The following is a 19,335-nucleotide window of genomic DNA, read 5'->3' on the forward strand; positions in this document are numbered from 1 at the left end:
TTGAGCTTCCAGGGTGTGAGATGTCCAGTGTTCCAGTACAGACTTAACACACAAATGCCAGGTTTCTCCCAGGAACCACACTCTGCCAGTGTGCAGGCTGGTGCATAAGACAAGAAATTAATATCAGGAAGTCTGTATTACACAGCAGTGAATTGTGTGTCTCCCTCACAGATGTTTCAGAAACCTGGTGAAAATCTAAGCTCCTCTGCCATAAGCTTTTCACCACTGTATTTTCAGATGCCCTTTAAAGGGAAGTTGTGGGCTTTCTTTGCTTTTCTTTTGCTTTTATCATTCAGGTACTGTTCTTACATTCTTGATTCTAATTCTCACACAAGCACTACCAAGTATTGTGGGTCTGTTTTTTCATTTACTTATATCATGTGGTTTTGGTATATCTCTTCGATACTTAACTACCCAATAGGGTCTCCCTTCTATTTGGCTAAAAATGCTACTTTTTGGCCCAGATATAGCAGCATATCTTGGCCCAGATATAGCAGCATAGGAAGTATTTGGACAACTATACATTGATTTTTAATTATAAAAAATGAAAACGCCCTAAATGTCCACTAACAGAAAATTTTAATTTAAGTGCAATGTATCCATTCAATAGGATACCATGGTGAAGTTTAAAAGGATATGAATGCATTGGAATGGCATGTATTGACATTTGTACAGAAAAACATATAGTCACACACACGTATCTTAAAAACCTGGAAGTATATACACAAAACAGTTGTCAATGATTACCTCTGAAGGTTTGACATTTCTGAGGAAATTTTCATTTTCCATTTTTTACACTTTTTTATTGGGCGAACTCACATAATGGGCATATATCACATGGATATTAGGTTTTTAAAAGATACTTTTATTTTGGGAAACATGTTAAGTTCCCATTTTTATTTGCTCACACAGACATGGACATAGAACATTCATGGCAGTTGTCTCTGAAGAGTAAGAATATTAGGGATTTCTATTTTCCAAATTTCCTACAATGAACATGTACTAATTTTATAATACGGGAAATGCATTTAATTTTTTTTAGAAATGCCCTTAAAATATAATAAAATACCTAACAGGAAGGAAGGGAGGGAGGGAGGAAGGCCAGCTCTCCTACTGAAGTTTCTCCCTTCCTGGAAACCAGGGGGCCCAAGAGGCTTAGAACGTCTCTTTTCCACAACATATGTAACAAGCGAAACAACTGTGATAAAAAGAGCAAGCATGAGCTTGTACAATACATTTAGAGTTTCAGATGAATAGTCACCCTGGTCGGAACCAATCTGGGGGTCTTCCCAGGCCCCCTTCCCTACAAACATCCTCCAGCCCTCAATGTTCACTGAGGGTAAACAGGCGGAGCCTGGCCAGCCATGTTTGTGGTACCCTCTCCCGCCCAGCTAGAGCACACTGAACAAAGAACAGACTGCTAGCCACTGGAGCAGACACACAGAGAAAAGAGGAGCCCAGAGACAACGTGGGTAAAACAATGGTTTCATAGCTAAAACAGTAGCAATTCCTAGCCCCAAATACCATGAGGAATTATCATTTCTAACTACAGGTTCCGTTACGCTTTGGACAAAATGCTCTCACTGCATAGGCTTTGGAGAGTTCCTGTTCTAGAAACTCCCTCTACAATGCCAGTTCCACAGAGAAAATTGTCCATCTCGTCAGCAGTGGGACCCCAGTTCCTAGAACAGTGCCTTGGATATTGCAAGTCCTTGATACGTGTTTATCGAATGAACTAATGAACCAAAGGACTTAATGAAAATAGTCCTGATGCTCCAAAGGGGGCTGGATTGATGGGCAAAGAGAGAGGACAAGAGCGAGGGGTTTCACGTTTGAAAATCCACCAAGTGAAAGATATGAATGCCTGAGACCCCTCATACCAGGGGATGTGCAATCGGGATGCAAAACATCCTTGAAATTTTAAAGAGACTTTAAAGTCTTCATGATTGACATTGCCTATACCTAACCAACATCCTGGCATAAGCATTTGGGTAGCAGGGGATGGGCTATTTGAATGGGTTTGCTCTGCCCAGAAAGTCAAAGGGAGCCCTTGAATTGAGTGTATGATATATAAACACATCAGCACTCCAGAAGCCCATGTATATGCAACGACACTGAGAGCTCCTCTTTTTCAATGAAGTAGGCTACATTACCCAAGAAGCAGAGCCGCAAACGATCTCTGGAAGGAGCAGGAAAATAGAATGTGCTCAAAGAATACAGCAATTTCACCCAGTGCAACGGATGAAACATCATCTTCAAAAAAATAAAAAACTGACTTCTCTTTCCTTCCATATCCCAGTAGGTATGCTTGAGACAATCTAATTTTATGTTGAACAACCATACTTGAGAGGAAACATAAAGATATGAGTCTGGGGCAGAACTCTATCGATTGCCTTGACAGGCAAAAAAGACAAATAAAGTATCAATAGTAGCATGCAATATGATAGAGACTGTTTTACATGTGTTTTGCATAATGCTCTTTCAGTCCTTTCTTTCCTGTCCAGGAAGGATTTTATTTTATTTTATTTTATTTTTTTTGGTCTTCCAAAATAAATTCTAGAGAAGAAAGGGCAGGTGTGGAGGGGGGAAAAAAAACAACCTATAGTTTATATTGTTTCTTGGCACAACTAGTAAGAATCATTTTCTGAAGTAAAAAGGGTATTGATTAGGATGATACGTCCATGGCTACATTGCTTGAGAAAATAAAATAAATTAACAGAAGGATGGCAGAGGGAGGGAGAAGCTGATATCTGGATTTTTGGTGCAGCCTTTGCATTCTTGTTATTGCGTTCTCTTTTTGTATTACTTTTGCTTTATAACGTAATTGGAGAACCATAGAAATGATAATGGAAGCAGTACAGCTTTAAGGGTGACAAAAATGTTTGCTAATTATTGTCTTTAAACTTGGTTAATCATTGAAGCATTCATTTTCTGAGTTCATTTCAGATGGGACCACCATTGGGGGAGGTCAGGGTGAAATGTATTGTCTAGATAGAAAGGCAACTTTCATAATTTTGTTGTATTTCCTCCTTGGTTGACCTTTTAAAGAAAGGGACAGATTGTAAATTAAAATTCTCTGCACTAGGGCTCAATAGCAAACCTTAAGGTGAGTCATTGCATTTGTTTTGTATTTAGATGAGAAATTGTTGCTCATGTTTACTTTTTTTTTTTCAATGTGTGCTGCTCATTATCTTAAGGGAGAGACTGAGAATATTGCAATGATTATTAGCGAGGCTGGTGATGAGGTTACTGAACCATTTGGAGTTGACTTTCCTTTTGTGATGCATAATTATAAGGGTTTATTTACAGTCTTTTTTTTTTCTTTTTAATGATTCACATTTTTATTCTTTGTTCTCTCCCCTGTGAAGGGTATGATTTTTCCATTCTTAGTATGAATTATTATTTAGAGTGCTCCATTGTTCCCTGGAATGCTAAAATTAAAGAAAAATTTTCAAAACTAAATAAATAAAGGGCTAACCTCACTACGGTAATGTTCTCAAGATCTGGATAAAGCATACCAAAACAGGAAGGCATGGTGCCATTATTCAACTAACACGTTTCCCACTTGTATGACAATCCTGGGGCACATTATGTTGTAAAATATCTTATTCCCCTTCTAACTTCTTAAATTGCTCCAGATGCTCCTTAACCATAAAAACATGTAATGATAATTTTTTTTAAAGCTGCATCATCTGTTTCCATATCCGACATCTCTGAAATGTACCAGTTCGTTTGGGAAGTTCGAATCAGAAGCAAGTTTATGTATATGGTTCATTTGCACATAAATAGAGATGGAAGACCATAGCAAGCATCACAGTGGCAAAGACTAACCACCTCAGTTTAGCAGAGAACTGTTGAAATGCTCTGTGATATAATTTCCTCATCCACAAAATGACAGTGATGATAAAGCCTACCTGATGGGTGTTTTAAGGATTAAATTCACTCATACACATAAAATATTTAGAAGCCAATACGAGGCACATAAGCGCTTAATGAATGTAAACTTCATATCCTAAAGTTGGCTAATCATCCCTTTGGTGGATATAAGATGGTTTGGGGTGATTCATAGGGAAATTTTTATTTTAATGTTTAATGTGTATCAATTAGAATGTTCTTGGCTATAAATAGTAGAGCTTATTTGTGAACAGTAATTTTCAACCAATAAAAATTTTAAAGTAAAAATTGCCTTAAAACAGGGGTTGGCAACACTGAACCATTGTCTGTTTTAGTATGATCTGCAAATCAAGAATGGTTCTTACAGATGGATATTCACAAACAATTTCATAATAGAGAACACTGAAAAAAAATTCCATTTTTATTCGTAAATCTCCACTATAAAAATTATGCTCTATTAATTATTACTGCATTTTGAATTTCATCAATAAATGTTGAAGATTTGTTTTGCCTCATGTTATATAAATACATATACAACACCTTTGATTTTTGCCTCTTGACCTGTACAGCCTAAAATATTTACTCCCTGGCCCTTTACTATTCTCTCATACAGTATGTGGTCCAGAAGTATAGCAAGTCTCAGTTGGTTCAGAGAGTGGTCCTATGATTCATCAATAGCGGGATTCTCCCCATGCATCCACCCACTCTGCCATCCTTAATGTGTGATCCCTATCTGTAGGCTGGCCTCTTTCATGTCCACAAGACGAGTTTCTGCAGCTTCAGAGGCAGAAATAGCCTCTTCTGATATTTCCTTAAGAAACATTCTTTCCTAAGAATAAGAAAACCTTTCCCATAAATCCCCCTCTTCTTACCTCTCATTGGCCAGAACTGGGTCATATGACCACCCCTGAACCAATGGCTGGAAAGGGGAACAGATTTTGATAACTGGCTTAGACTAATTAGATTCTACCTTCTTGAACTGGGCATCAGTTGAACTGTGGTCAGCTTTCCTTGAAGCACATTAGTGCATGCAAGAAGAATGGGTGGATAATCCAACACATTGCGGTTCTGTTAGAAAAAGGGAAGGGTGTAAATGGACGTTGGATAAGCAATCTACAGCATGTTTATTTCTTTAAATATGTATTAGAAAAAAACTAAAATTGGCATATTGAACCATGTTTTGCTCTTATTACTTAGGATAAGGCTATTTTTAAGTCTATTTAAATAAAAATATGCTTTAAATAAGAGTATAGTAAGGAAAAGGTCATGGCAAAAATTAGGAATGTGGTACATGAGAGGGTAAATCACAAAGTGACCAAGATTTAGGTGATTCTGTATGAATCGTAGCAAAAAGCTATGCTTTTTGTATAGGAACTCATTGATTCTTCAAAGCCCAAACTACATGTTGTCTCCTCACTGGAGTCCCTGACCTCCTCCTATTCTGTTCATGCTCATGTAGAACTGGTTTCTCCCAGGGCACTGTCTTTTTCTTATACCTCTTGTAACAAGGGCCAGGTTGTGTTGTGTATCCACTCCTGACTGGAAACACCGACTCATCTTTCAGTCATTCATCAAACAGTTGTTGAGCACCACATACATGACTCACAGAGAATATTTTTATGTTTATTTCTAGCCCTGGCAACTAAGGCATGACATACGTGAGTTGCTTATAGTATGTTTGCTGTACTCATGAAGGAAGAATTGATCAAATAATTTCACGAGTTGACAGTAACTCCCTATGCAAGTTTAGCAAAGGGGGAACACACTTTCTGAACACCTAGCACTTGAGCAATTTCTTACTTAATTCAAAACAAAACCAACCAATCTCATTAAATCTCTGAAGTCTGCAGCACTTTTAGAAACAGGCTAAGACAAAATTATGTCTGGAGAGGACGGAATTAATGCATGGATAATTGGAGGTACAGCCTTTTGCCCCAACCATGAACTGTCCATTATTTTACTCTAAGAGTGTCTGTTGCTTTCCTTCTTGTAAGGGAACCAAGGCAAATTGAAAATGGACTCTTCACCATTTTAAAAAAATTATTTCTAATTTATTTGAATAAACTAGAAAAAATTAAAATTTGATCACTCTATTACCTTACTTGGAACATTTCGATGGCATCTCATTTTTCTGGGGCTATAGGCAGCAACCTTCAGTATGGCTTTCACCAGCATGGTAATTTTACTGAAAACTTGCTTTCTTTCCTCCTTTGTCTCTCTGCTACCACCCCACTGGCTTGCTCTCATATTTTACACATGAAGCTGCTCCCACCCCAGTACCTTTGCTCACGCTTTCCCTCTGCTCCGAATACTCTCCAACTCCTATTTCGCCTTGAGGTCTCAGGTTAAATGTTACTTTTCCAAGGAAGCCTTCCTGGTCTCTCCAAGGCAGACTAGGCTCCCATATCACATGTTCTCATGGCTCTTGTATTTTTTTTCTTCAAAATAGTTATTGAACTTTTGATTAAATCCATCACTTATATGATTATGTGTTTATTTTCCCCATAAGAAGGTAAGGGGACCGTGCACTGTGGACTGCTATACATGCAGTGCTTAGTATGATCCAGCACATAGTAGGTCCTCAGTAAAAACTAGTTGAATAAATAAGTAAATGAGCCTGTCCACCGAGCAAGAATGTCACTGCCTAGGCCAGTTGGTATTCCTCCACGACCACACAAATTCCAAAGTCCCATTCTTGTGACAACAAATACTCACTTCTGCATTCATGCAACAAACGTTTATTGAGTACTTTCTATGTGCCAGAATTCTTGTAGCCAGTGGAGATAGAGCCCTGAACTAAATGACTAAAACCCTGGCCTCATGGAGCTTACATTCTGGTGGGGAGACCAAAAACGAACACATAAGCCAATAAACGCATCACAAAATATCAGAGGATAACACAGACCATGAAGAAAGAGCCAGATTTTTCTTTGAAAATATGTTTCTGTGGCGGAGGTGTCCTTTTCCAAAAATTGACTTTCTGTGTTATGAAAAATAACAGCCACCATAAATTTAGCAAGTATCTGAGCTTAGCTTACCTCGGAATGACTCTTCATACCAGCTCGCAAGAATCTGTTTACGTGAGGATCTCATTCCTGAGTGGGAAACAGACAAGAAATAATATATTTCAGGGTTTATTTAACTTTTCAAATTACAAATTCATTGAAAGCGCCATCACCACCAGGCAGTAACTCATGGTGCTGCCAGGTTTTAAGTACTATGGCAAAGGGCTGGAGCTGAGCTCCTTACACACACTTCTTAAAAGATGGCTACCCTGCGGTTTATAGCAAGCCTATCTAATCATATATTGAAGCTTGGCTTATTTATTTCCATGTTTCTGAACTCCCATTCATCATTTTTCTAAGATGGCTGATATGTTACATAATTAATAAAAACACAGGAGCTTCGGAAGAGGGCCCAGAGACATTTGGACGAACACTGAGAAACGGTGTCATTTTTTGGTCCTGGTGAATATCTCCATCTTCAAAAGATCAAGTCTTAACTGGAGAAATATGAGACAATCATTTTTCTTTTCTTTCTTTTTTTTCCCAGCCTTCTCCTCCCTTTCTGTGTTTGCTGAACTTAAACACTGGTCAAGAGCTAATTTTTTCTTTTTTTTTTTTACTGAGAAAGAAAGTGGGTGTAGAGGGAGGGCTGAGAAGGGGGGAATAAAATCATTAATTCAGTTTCTCACCGTTTCGTCTCTGGCGATTGCCATCCCTGTGGGTAATAGCTTGTCTGTGGTTCTGACCCAATTCTTAAACCCTTCTCCTGGTGCTCCACCAATTAATCTAATGGTTCATTAATTGCAAATATCCGAAATCATTAGAACGTGATGGAGCACAGAAGCATCAAACCTTCCAAAGCTGTAACTGCTTAACCAGCAAATGGGCTCATTGCAAAGGAATGTCGATGTTTATAGTAGATGTAACCCAAACTCGGGTGTTCATTGACACATCGTTCCATTTGTATACAAGCACCCTGGCATCTATCTGTTCAAGAGAGCATGATTTATCCAGTGCTACATCCTGGAACTGACAGGCCAAAGATTAGAGCTTGACCCAGATGAAAGCCAAGGCTATGTGTATTCCTAAAACAAATATTTAGTATCTGACAAGCTCTGGTTAATATTAATTTGTGATAGAAAGCAGTCAATTTAAGCTTAGTTCATGCCAAAATCTATTTGGGTTTTGTAAATCATTTTTCAGGATTAGAGTGTAGAGAATCAGACAAAAAGGAGTCTTCTCTAACATTAGAAATCTGCAGATCTGGAGAGAGCTTTCAGAAAACATCTCACCCAGGCTTACAAACGGGCAGCCCACAAGTATGAAATCCTCCTGTAGATATGTTTTCTTTGACTAGCACGGTGTTTTCAAATAATCGTTTTTAATTATTTGCCGAGCCTGAATTTCTGATGTTTCTTGCAGATCTAGCAATACTCAGGTCCCCACAAGGCATCAGTCAGCTGGAGCTGAGTCGAGCGTGCCCCTGTGGAAGAGACACACACGGGCCATTTCTGTATACTCCCTATTGTGTACTTTCCCACTTACACCTGCCCACTGCTCCTCTGACAGGTGAGGATATGAGTGTCTAGAAAGGGATATAGGTTGTCCAAGGACATGCATTCCTTTAGTGTCACGGCTGAGAGGGCGAGAACCCAAATCTGATTCTACTTTATTGTTTATTTAGTTAGCATCACTCCATGGCATTCCACACTGATACACGCATGGTTTTTGGAAGAAAAATTTTAACCTGGTATTTAGGGAGTTTGCAAAGGCCAGAGAGTATGCCTGGGTCACCAACCGTTATTGTCACTCCCTCTTCACTGCAGCTCATGCATGTTGTTACTTCTGCAAATCTGAATAAGTACCGTGTTGCAAAACCACAAAAATCCATTAAGACCTTCCTATCTCCCTGCCCATCTAAGTAGAGTGGGCAGTGACTTCCTGCATTAGCATACTGCCATTCTCCCCTGACCCCGTGCCAGGTCTGTAATAATAAGTACCGCTACCATTTATTAGACACCTGCTGTGTTCCAAACTGTATGTATACACTTTTCTCTGCACTATGCAGAGCAATCCTCTGGGTTGATTGTTCTCACTTTTCAGATGAGGAATCTTAGGCTCAGGAGGACTAAGCAGCTAGATCAGGATGACACCGCTGGTGGATGGCAGAGCTGGAGTTTGAGCCTAAATATATTGGGTTCACTCCCCTGGTTTTATGACTGCACCCCACACTGGCTGACGGCTGCTGCGTTAGGCTTGTGCCCTGTTGGTGTACACACAAGCCATGCTCCTATGTCCTGTGCGGCTCAAAAGCAGAAGGCACAGAAATACAGGAGAGACACGCAGCCGAGAATGGGTTAAATTTTCTGTTAGCATTGGTTTAAAAACACAAATTTTTTGCGTCTTTCAAATGTGTGTTGGAAGCATATTTCTCGGTGTGCAACAAAAACATTTAGGCTACCCTGTCATTTAGGTGAATTTTGTTTGCATGCTCTCTTCGTGGAATACTGATGCTAATTTTTGGTTAAGTTTAATCTTATGAAGTGTAAAGCAATTTGATAGAATAAGTAACCTTTCATTAAAGTTCAATACCGTACTTAAGGAAAATGGGACCGTGTGCATTAATTGATAGTTGACAGCTATTATTTCCATGAAAACCTTTTATAGTAAAATTTCTATTTGATGGATTGGAATTTTATAAAATTTGCATTTCACTGAGCTGGATTCAACTGGAAGTACTGGGGATGTGTTTCTTCTTCAATTTTCCATCCTTACATTTTTACTAAACATGTATTCATTAATAAATAAATAAATAATAAATAAAGATGGAATCTTAATTTAAAGAGTACAGCACTGATTTTATTTAATAAGTCAGGTTTATTAGTGCATGAACACTAGTATTTGCCCTGTATTTGACTTTGATACAACATGACTATTTATGAGTATATTTATCCATGGAGACTTAATTAGTACAGATGAGTTTGGGGCAAATTGCTTAATAAAGAATTTTTTTATTTTATTTTACTTTTTAAATCTCACAATAAATTACGTAAATATCACTGGGAATTTTTCTTCCAGCCAACAGTTTAGAAGGAAGTAATATCTCAGATTTAGCATATTTGACTGGAATGACAAAACTGTGGAATGGAATTCTAATTTTATTCAGATTCTGCTCCCCCAGCCACCCACCTCTTTACAAATATGAGTGAAGATGCTTGAGACACTAAGATTTAGTCTGGCTTCGTTTTCCAAGATTTTAACAAATAAGATGATATTAACACAGAAGCTATTTTTCTCCCATTAATTCTGATCAAAATATTCGCAATATTTCCCATGGTTTTCTGTAAAGCACTCATGTTGAAGTTGCTATTGCCATTTAAGAGACACGCAGGTGAGAAGGTTGAGGCCAAAAACGGTGAAGTTCCTTGAAATTCAACTAATACAAAAATATGTCAAGGTCAAAATCTAGAGCACCTGAGCTCTTTTTCCAAAATGTAGCCACCATATGAAACGCTTTCCCCTATGCTTCTCCCTCTACCTGGAAAGTTATTTTCTTCTTCCAGGTAGACCTGGTTCCATGATGTCCTTTTGGGTTCGGGTGACGTCCATAGCATGACATCCTGGACCACCGTCTCTAGTTAAGTGATGCGTGCTGTTATCTACCACAGCAGGGCAAGGATGCTATGTAATTCACTCACCCTCTCCATACTCAGTACATGGAATGAACCAGGCTCTTGGTGAATTGGTGAATGAACGGATGGGCAGAGACTCTTAAAACTCAGAGCTCAAACTTAGTTTCTCCATCCACAAAGCAAACTTCCTGTGAGACCAAACTTCCTAGTTTGTATGGTAAGGCACAGTTTCTTTCTGTCCTCCACAAATTGGAAAAGAGAAATCTTAGCCGGATATTTATATGCACGGCTTAAAAGTCCTTATGATGTTATACAAATCAGAAAGCTGAATGTCTCTTCTCAGTAGACCCATTCATTTCCCTGAAAGCCACTGATGTGGCACCAGCCGTGAATCCAAACCCTAAACTAGGGCCTAAACTAGGCTATTCTTAACTGCCTCAAAAGAACCTCTGTTTATTTTCCCCTTAGCAACATGCCTACTCCAAAAGTAATTCAACAGGAATGTCAGTGCAACTTACTAGACATGATAAAAGATACTTGTATAGCAATACCTCATGATGATGCTATTTATTCTAAAGGACAACATGGAGCTACATGAAGAGAACATGAGAAAATTTCATACGGAAATGGGCGATGATGTAACTGCTATGAGAACTACTCTCTGTCCAGATTTGAGGACCAGGGTCGCTGAAGGGCAGTAAGTTCCTGTGAGCTCTAAATTCCTGTATTTTCAGCGACTTTCCCTCTGCTTCTGCTCTCTTTAATTAAAACAGTTGTTGAGTTCTTATCATTTTTTTAAGGGCCAGAGAGTCAATATTTTAGGCTTTGCAGTCCATTCAGTTTCTGTCACTCAGCTCTGCCCTTGTAACACTGAAGCAGCTATAGATAATGCATGAATAAGTGGACATGACTATGTTCTAATAAAGCTTTATTTATAAAAATAGGTGGCTGGCTCACGGGCCATAATTTGCCAGCCTCTGATGTAGGCTAAAATTTTGGATAAAACCAGATTTTCTAGTGAGGAGTTAAAAAGAGCTCACGTCTGGGAAGGCCTGGAATTCACTCCACCCCCCACCCCCAAAAGAAAAATGCTTCCACCCATTGATGGAGTCTGAAATCATACCTTAAAGATTTCAATTCTTTTTGTATTAATATATTTTAATAGGTGTACACCTGTGAAGAAGAAAAGTGTCACGTAGTCAAGTATGTTTGGGATGTTAGACCAATAAATTTAAGCAGATTTACTTATTGAGGAACCTATTATTATGCTTTTAATATGCTAATGTGCCTTGAAAATAGGGGAAGGAAGAGCATAAGCATTTTCTAAATGTATTTGACTACAAAATCCTTTTGCGAGGGCATTTGCAGGACTGCTGTCTACCAAACACATCTTGGGAAATGTTATTTTAAGATAAAAATGCCGTTGGGAAGGAGTAATAAATAATGGCAGTTATCATTTATTGAATCCTTACCACATATGATTACATATGCATTATTTCATTTAATTGTTACAACCTCCCTATGGATTACATCCCCCTTTATAATTAGGAATATTGAAATGTAAACAGGTTAAGAAACTCAGTCTTGGTTCTATAACTAATAAGTGACAGAACCAGGTTTCAAATGTATGTGTGTTTGACTTCAAAACTCAAGGTCTTAACTTCTATAAATCTTAGAGTCACTAACACTTTAGTTTGAAATAAAGACTTCCTAAAATCAAAGAATTTTAGACCAAAGGGGCCATAAGAGATATAGTTTCATCCACTTATAAAATAATGAACTTATTCCTTAGAAGAGAAAATCAAAACCCAGAGAAAGGACGGGACTGGTCCAAGGACATTAGTTCTCAAGCTGCAGGGTCAAAAAAATCAAAGAATATTGTTTTAATCTCAGTCTAATTCCCTTTCCAAAGACTACTGAGATTTGCTCAAAGGAGGAAAAAGAAAGGTTATATTAGTCGGGGATACTTTCTTTGAAAGAGACAGAAAACTCTATTCATTCTGACTTAAGCAGCTGAAGACTTTGTTGGCTCATGTAACTGCAAAGCAGAGATATACTTGGCTTCAGGATGGGCTCATCCAGGAGCAAAACAGTTTCACTGAGACCTGACTCTCTCTTTGCAATGCCCTCTGCCCTCGGGCTCTGTGTGGTGGCAAGAAGTCTGACAGCAGCCACATGACTATTAGCCGAGGTTCAAATCCAGCAGGAAAAAGAAATTTCCCTTCCTCCAACAACTGGGACGAAATTTCTGGGTCTGACTCTCATTTGATAAAACTGTCACGTGGTCACTACTGTGCGAAACTGTGGTCAGAGGAATAACAGACACTTAAGCCCTTTGTATCGCCAAATACACTCTTAGCTAGGAAGCTAGAATCAGCTGTATAGAAAAAAGAGAAAAAATATATATTTAACTTCTCTGAGAATAAAATCAGGGATAAAATGGATATATTAACACTTACCTCGAAAGACTGTTTCAAGGATTAAAAACAACAAATTACGTATCTACCATGACACCTGACAGATGGTATGTGCTCGATCAATAAGAATTATTCTTCTTTCTACGTTGACTACCATCACAGATTGAACACTAATAGGATTCTCTTGCTATCCACATCTATTACCATCCAAATATTCCCATGTTGTTGTTCATGATGGGTCTAGGGCAGGGGTGTCCAAACTGCAGCCCACGGGCCAACTGCGGCCCGCAATCCATTATTAATTGGCCCACAGCAAATTCCAAAAATATATTTAGTTTACTTAAATAAACCAGGTGAGGCAATACGTACTTCACCTCGAGTGAGTGGCTCGGCTGTTTGTGTATTTTACCGCATATGGCCCTTGGTAAAAAACGTTGAAAAAAGTTTGGACACCCCTGGTCTAGGGATAAAGGGATCCAATACAGCCAACAGATGTACACAACAAGAAAATCACACCAATGTGTTTGCATTGGCAGGGAGATTATTCTCAGAACTGGATCATCGGAATAAGAAGGTCTTGTATTCCCCATAGAACGGTTTTCACACCATGGTGACGACGGCTGAAGATGACAACGTTTTAACAGCTTAGAGGAGCCCAGAAACCAGATTAAAATGGAAGTTCACACAAGTGTCCTGAAAAGGCCAACAGAATTTTCAGGAAGTGTAGGGAGAAAGGATGGATCCTGGAGGAACCCAAACCCAGATTGCTAGTAACAATTTCACCTATTTTTCGGCTAGAAGTTCTAAAAAACACAACTGAATCAATAAGTGACCAAATTAAACCACAACACCATTTAGTGACTGTTATGTCTGAGTGATACTTCTAAATGTGACTTAGCATCTGTCATTGTCACTAACGTCATTGTTACTCCTTAAAACTAGTGGAATAGGAACTTGTGATTCTGGAAGAAATTAAACATTTCTTTTTTCTCTTAATGAAAACAGCTCACCAAAAACTGCAAGAAAATCTTGAAAGCTTCAAGAGAAGAACACATTCCATACGAGGGAACAAAGATGGGATCAACTACCAATTTCCCATCAGAAACAGTGGAAGCCAGAAGATGTTGGAATGACATATCCAAAGTGCTAAGAGGGGGGAAAAAGTCATTTAACCGAGAATTCTATGTCCAGCAACAGCAGTTCCCCACTCCTTTGGTGTGGGCTGTGCATGATGACTTATTTCAAAAGATCATAGTATGGAATGGTGGGGAGAGTAACATTGAAGAAACCTGACAAACTCCATCTCAGCCAAGTAATCAAGTGAAACAGCAAGTCAGAAATCATGTTGATATTACATAGCCTTGATATAAATAATGATAGTTTATCACTGTCTTCTTCCTCCTGATAACCCATAATCCCAGTCTTATCATGAAAAAAAAATAAGACAAATTTCAATAAAGGGGTATTCTACAAAATGATCAGTACTCCTCAGAACTTTCAAGGTAATTAAAAATAAGGAAAGTCTGAGAAATTAACACAGCCAAGAGGAGCCAAGGAGACATGATGATTAAATGTATCTTGGAGAGGATCCTAAAACAGAAAAAGAACAATAGATAAAAACTAAGGAAATTTTAATAAACTGTGGACTTTTGTTAATAATAATGTATTAATATTTATACATTAATTGTCACAATTATACCTACTAATTTACGATCTTAATAACAGGAGAAACTGGGTATAGGATATATGAGAACTCTGTACTATCTTCTCAATTTTTCTGTAAATCTAAATGCATTCTAAAAAATAAAATCTATTTTGAAGTCCCAAATAAAGTTAAAAGAACCAAATTCACACAAAATATGTCCTCTGACCATAACAGAATTAAAGCAGAAATCAATAATGAAAATACGACATATCAAAATGTGTGGAATGCTGCTAAAGCAGGGCTCAGAGGGAAATATATAGCCATACATACTTACGTTTGATAAGAAGAAAGGTCTAAAATCGATTATCTAAGTTTTCACCTTAAGAAACTAGACTAATAAAAGCAAATTAAACTCTAAGAAAGAAAAATAAATAAAATAAGAAAGCATCAGAGAAATATATTTACAAAATACACATCTTGCAAAGGACTTGTATCCAGAATATATAAATAATATCTCAATAATATGACAAACAGAACAATAAAAAATGGGTGAAAGACTTGAGTAGACCCTTCATAAATATATATGAGATATATATATATATATATCTGACCAACAAATACATGAAAAGATATGTAACATCAATGGTCATTAGTAAAATATGCAAATTAAAAGCACAATGAGATACTCTATAAAGCCACCAAAATAGCTAAAATAAAAATGATTGACAATACCAAGTGTTGGTGAGAATGTTAAACACCTGGGGACCTTAGACAATGATGATACAAAATGTAAAATGATACGATCATTGTGGAAGATAGAGCTGCAGTTTCTCAAAAAGTTAAAAATAAAATACTTATCATATAATCCAATAATTTCATCCTAAGGAAAAATGAAACAATGGGGCTATATTATTTATAACAGCCAAAAATGAAAACAAACCAAGGGCACATCAACTAGTGAATGGATAAACAAAAGGTGGTATCATGCGGGCAATGGAATATCAGTGAACAATACAAAGGAATGAACGATTGATTGATACATGCACCGGCTCTGAGAAAAGCTTCTTGACACAAAGGATTAAAATTAAAATATACTTTAATGGAAAGGCGATAAATATTATTTAAAATAAGCACTGATTGCAATCATTTCTGCTTTCAAGGGATGTGACAAATTCATCCTAAGGAAGATTCCTCCCACCTTTTTTATTTTTTAATCTACAAAACCGCCTTGAGAGAGTCCTTGAAGCATAAAAACTGAGGGTTTTATAGGTCACAGTATGGAAGTCAAGAGTAAAACATAGAAAGGGTTAAATACTTTCATATTAGGAAAAGGAAATGAATGGCCCTTTGAGGGTTACTCTGGAGGCTGTGAGGTGAAGAAGCGTCTGGAAGACTACCCATATGACGTCAAAAGAAGGAGAAGGGAAGAAGGTCCTGACCAACATGCCAGGAGTTCAGAGGGTGTCAGGCTGTAGGAAATTCCTCATGGCAGGAAAGCATCTAAAAACGTCTAGGATTGTTGATGACTTACACTGAAAGGCTTTCATTCACCAAACATTTATTGAGCCCCTACTCTGTGCCATGTTCTAGTCTACACATCAGGGATACAACAGTCAGTCAATAAAATCACAGGTTGCCCAAAGGATACTCTCAACAATTTGAGGTGGTTTTCTACCCTGGATTGTAATTTCCCTTAATTGCACCCCAAACTGGAAATACAATTCTGCTACGAACTAAAACATTGTTTTAATGGTGCACTGGGGGAGGAAAGGACAACAGACGTTGTCCCATACAAGTTAAAATAAGACCTGCAGGATTAGATGACAATCACAGGAAGAAAAAGTAATGGCGACAAACAGGTTCACGTCAGACCAACAGACTGGAGCAAAGGATGACTGAGAAAGCCTTAGAGACGTCAGGGAGTTGTTAGTAGATCTACATGAGGAGGTGTGGCAGTGTGGTAATATTTAGGGCTATTCACCAATGTTTCAGTACCACCACCACCCCCTTTCAGGAAAATGGTAGAAATGCAGGCCCCTTCCTCCCTCAAGTTCAACATGGTCCTACGACTCGGTTTTGCCAATGGAATATGAGCAGAAATGGAATATGTCATTTTCATGGTGCTCTCTTTTGAAGAAAATGGATAAATCGCCATTTTCTTTTCTTCCCCTACTGTGGCAACCGACAACCATGCAGCTCGTAAACGGTGTCAGCCAGGTTTTCTCAGTGAAGAGACTTAAGAAAGAGTCCCCCAGCTAACTTGAACTTGACATAAAGCAAGCAAGAAATCAACCTTTGTCATTTAGAAGCCACGAAAATTTGGGGTTTGTTAATTACCGCAGCACAACCTAGCTTATCATGGCTGATACAGGCAGACTGAGCCAGCCTGTGTGAATATCGCAGGAAAGCTGCAGGACCCGGAGATGTCAAGAGATTTTTAAAGATCTTTTTAAATAACAGAGTCCTCTGAAGGAAATAGGAAGAGAGTGTACTTTCAGGTGCCAGATTGGAACAGATGAGAACATAAAAGCAGTAAATTCAGCCCTAAGGATTCTAGAAGGAAAGGCAAGCATCATGACAGGTATACTTGTCTTTTTCTGACAGGAAAAAGTATACACCTTCATTCAGAGACAATACTTTTTATCTTCCTAGAACTAAATTCAAGCTGGATTTGTCCTCTGGGGATTTGTTTAAAGGATGAGTAACAGAGTGAACAACATCTCCCACCACAAAAATCACAGAAACACTGTAAAACCGGACGGTCCTTGCAGTGACCCCATGTAGAAGGAAAAAGCATAACTTTAAGTGGTGAGGCAGTGGAGGCATTTTCTGTGCAAAGTTAGCATAACGTGGCTCAAGCACGCTACTTTCAGATGGCCTAAGTCAGGGTTACCCAAACTCCAGTCACTCGCAAAACATTTTCACAAGCTTTTTTCCATGGCCACCTGCTCTCTGTACTTTAGTTACTGAACGTTTTCTTTAAATTGATTCTCACTTATTTCCTTAATTAAATTTATTGTAAAAGAAAAAAATTGATTTGAATAGTGTACATTGAAAAGCGGCGTCATTAGCCGTAAATAAAAACCAATTGATAAGTCCCCAGAGTGGGAAATAAACAGGAAAACAAAACAACAAATAAAATTATTCCATTCTATCTGGATAATGTAACTTGCTAAACTTCATAAGCCCGAGGCTTGCCTATTGTTAAAAGTGGGGGATTACAAAACCGATAGCATCAACCTGAGTCTTTCTCCGTCACTCACCAGAATTAAAGAGGGTTATAAAGGAAATAATTTTAATACTAAACAATTCGATGTACTATCTAAAATCATCCCAAGTTCTCTCTGCGGTATGTGCCCCACATTGGAGGAAACACTGATTGAGGCGACCTGTGAAAATGGGCCTGTCAGATTTCTGACCATGGGGCGCACAATTGACCGACAAGCCCCGATGCTGAAATCCCTCATGTTCCTTCTCACAGAAGCCATGCTTCCCAGAGGCTGCTCCCAGCCAGTGACTGGGGACGGCTGGGTGCTAAGGCAGGGAGACCGGGTTCCTGAAGACACGGTTCTCCTGGGACAGGCCACTGTGGCTCAGCAGCCGTGTCAAATATCCTTAGAACTGCACTGCACTCTGAGGGCCTTCCATCCAACCCCTCTTTTTCACAAGGGTCAGACCCACACCATGGTCTGGACCCTCCCCATTTCCTCTGGTCGGTGTTAACCTGCCTCACGTCTGCTCCTCAGAGGGCCCAGACTCACCTGGAGATCTCCTAATACGTCTTTTGGAGACAACATGAACAGGCAGCAAAATGCCCCCACTAAATTGTTCTGTCCATGCATCAACTGTCTCAGATAAATCTCAGATAAGGTGACTCTGTCTAATCTTCCCAAGGCAGACACAGTACTCTCTTCTTGTTGACTAAAGTTAAAGCCTCAAGCTCTGTGTATCGGGATGAAGGAACGCAAAGCTGACCTTCTGTGGTAGGAGTTTAAATGCTTCCTTTATATCCTTCCGCAAAACATTAGGCAAGCGTCTGCTTACGTTTTAAGACCCAGCTCAAACATCCCTGGGCCTGAGGACTCTTCCCCAGTCTGACCAGCTAGCATTGGTCCTGTCTGCCTCTGCGTCCCCACAACGTCCCATTAGTACAGCCTTTCCTGAAGCACTTAACCACGTTGCACTGTAATGAGAGTGGGGTCATAGCTTATGAGAATCCGGTTGAAACGTCAGAGCCTGGAGCAAAGACTGTGCAAGGGACATTTATTTTTCAAAATCCCTCATAAAAGTCTTGTGATGCAGACGGACATACAGTTTCTCAGTGAGTCCATCCATGGCTAGGTTTTCCTCCGGTGTCGGACAAAATCCCTGTGCCTTCGACTAAGCACCTCGGAGAGAGCTTGACGTGTATATGAAGGCCATGTTGCATGACAAATAGAACCATGTTGAATCTTCAAATTCGAGAATCATGCTCAACACAAATAAAGGTGTTCTGTGAGAGACCCACACAACCAAAGGCTCACTGAGACAACCCCAGCTTTCTATCCCCACCTCACATTCCAGCTAGGATCTGCATTTTATTGAGTGAAGTGACAGCCCACTGGTATCTGTCTCTTACTTTTTAAACTTTATGTACAGTTGAATTCACAAACAGTAAACTCAGTATCGACCATAAGCTCAGTATCAACCATGTTTTTCTCACTAAAGTCCACTTGACTGGAAGCTTCCTGGCATCAACCACA

At 38.9% G+C, this 19,335-nt stretch overlaps 1 long non-coding RNA gene across 1 annotated transcript in view; it reads right to left on the reverse strand.

Annotated features, from left to right (window-relative positions):
* LOC141568094 (uncharacterized) overlaps positions 1–7,711 on the reverse strand; it is a 167,475-nt gene extending 159,764 nt beyond the window's left edge. Inside the window, exons 1-2 of the long non-coding RNA XR_012491103.1 lie at positions 7,589–7,711; positions 6,933–6,989 (exon numbers count right to left, since the gene is read on the reverse strand). This is a non-coding gene — a long non-coding RNA (uncharacterized LOC141568094). The remainder of the gene's footprint in view (positions 1–6,932; positions 6,990–7,588) is intronic.
* Between the last annotated feature and the right edge of the window lie 11,624 nt (positions 7,712–19,335).

This window comes from Rhinolophus sinicus, linkage group LG13 (assembly GCF_036562045.2).
Source record: "Rhinolophus sinicus isolate RSC01 linkage group LG13, ASM3656204v1, whole genome shotgun sequence".
NCBI classification, from domain to species: Eukaryota; Metazoa; Chordata; class Mammalia; order Chiroptera; family Rhinolophidae; genus Rhinolophus; species Rhinolophus sinicus.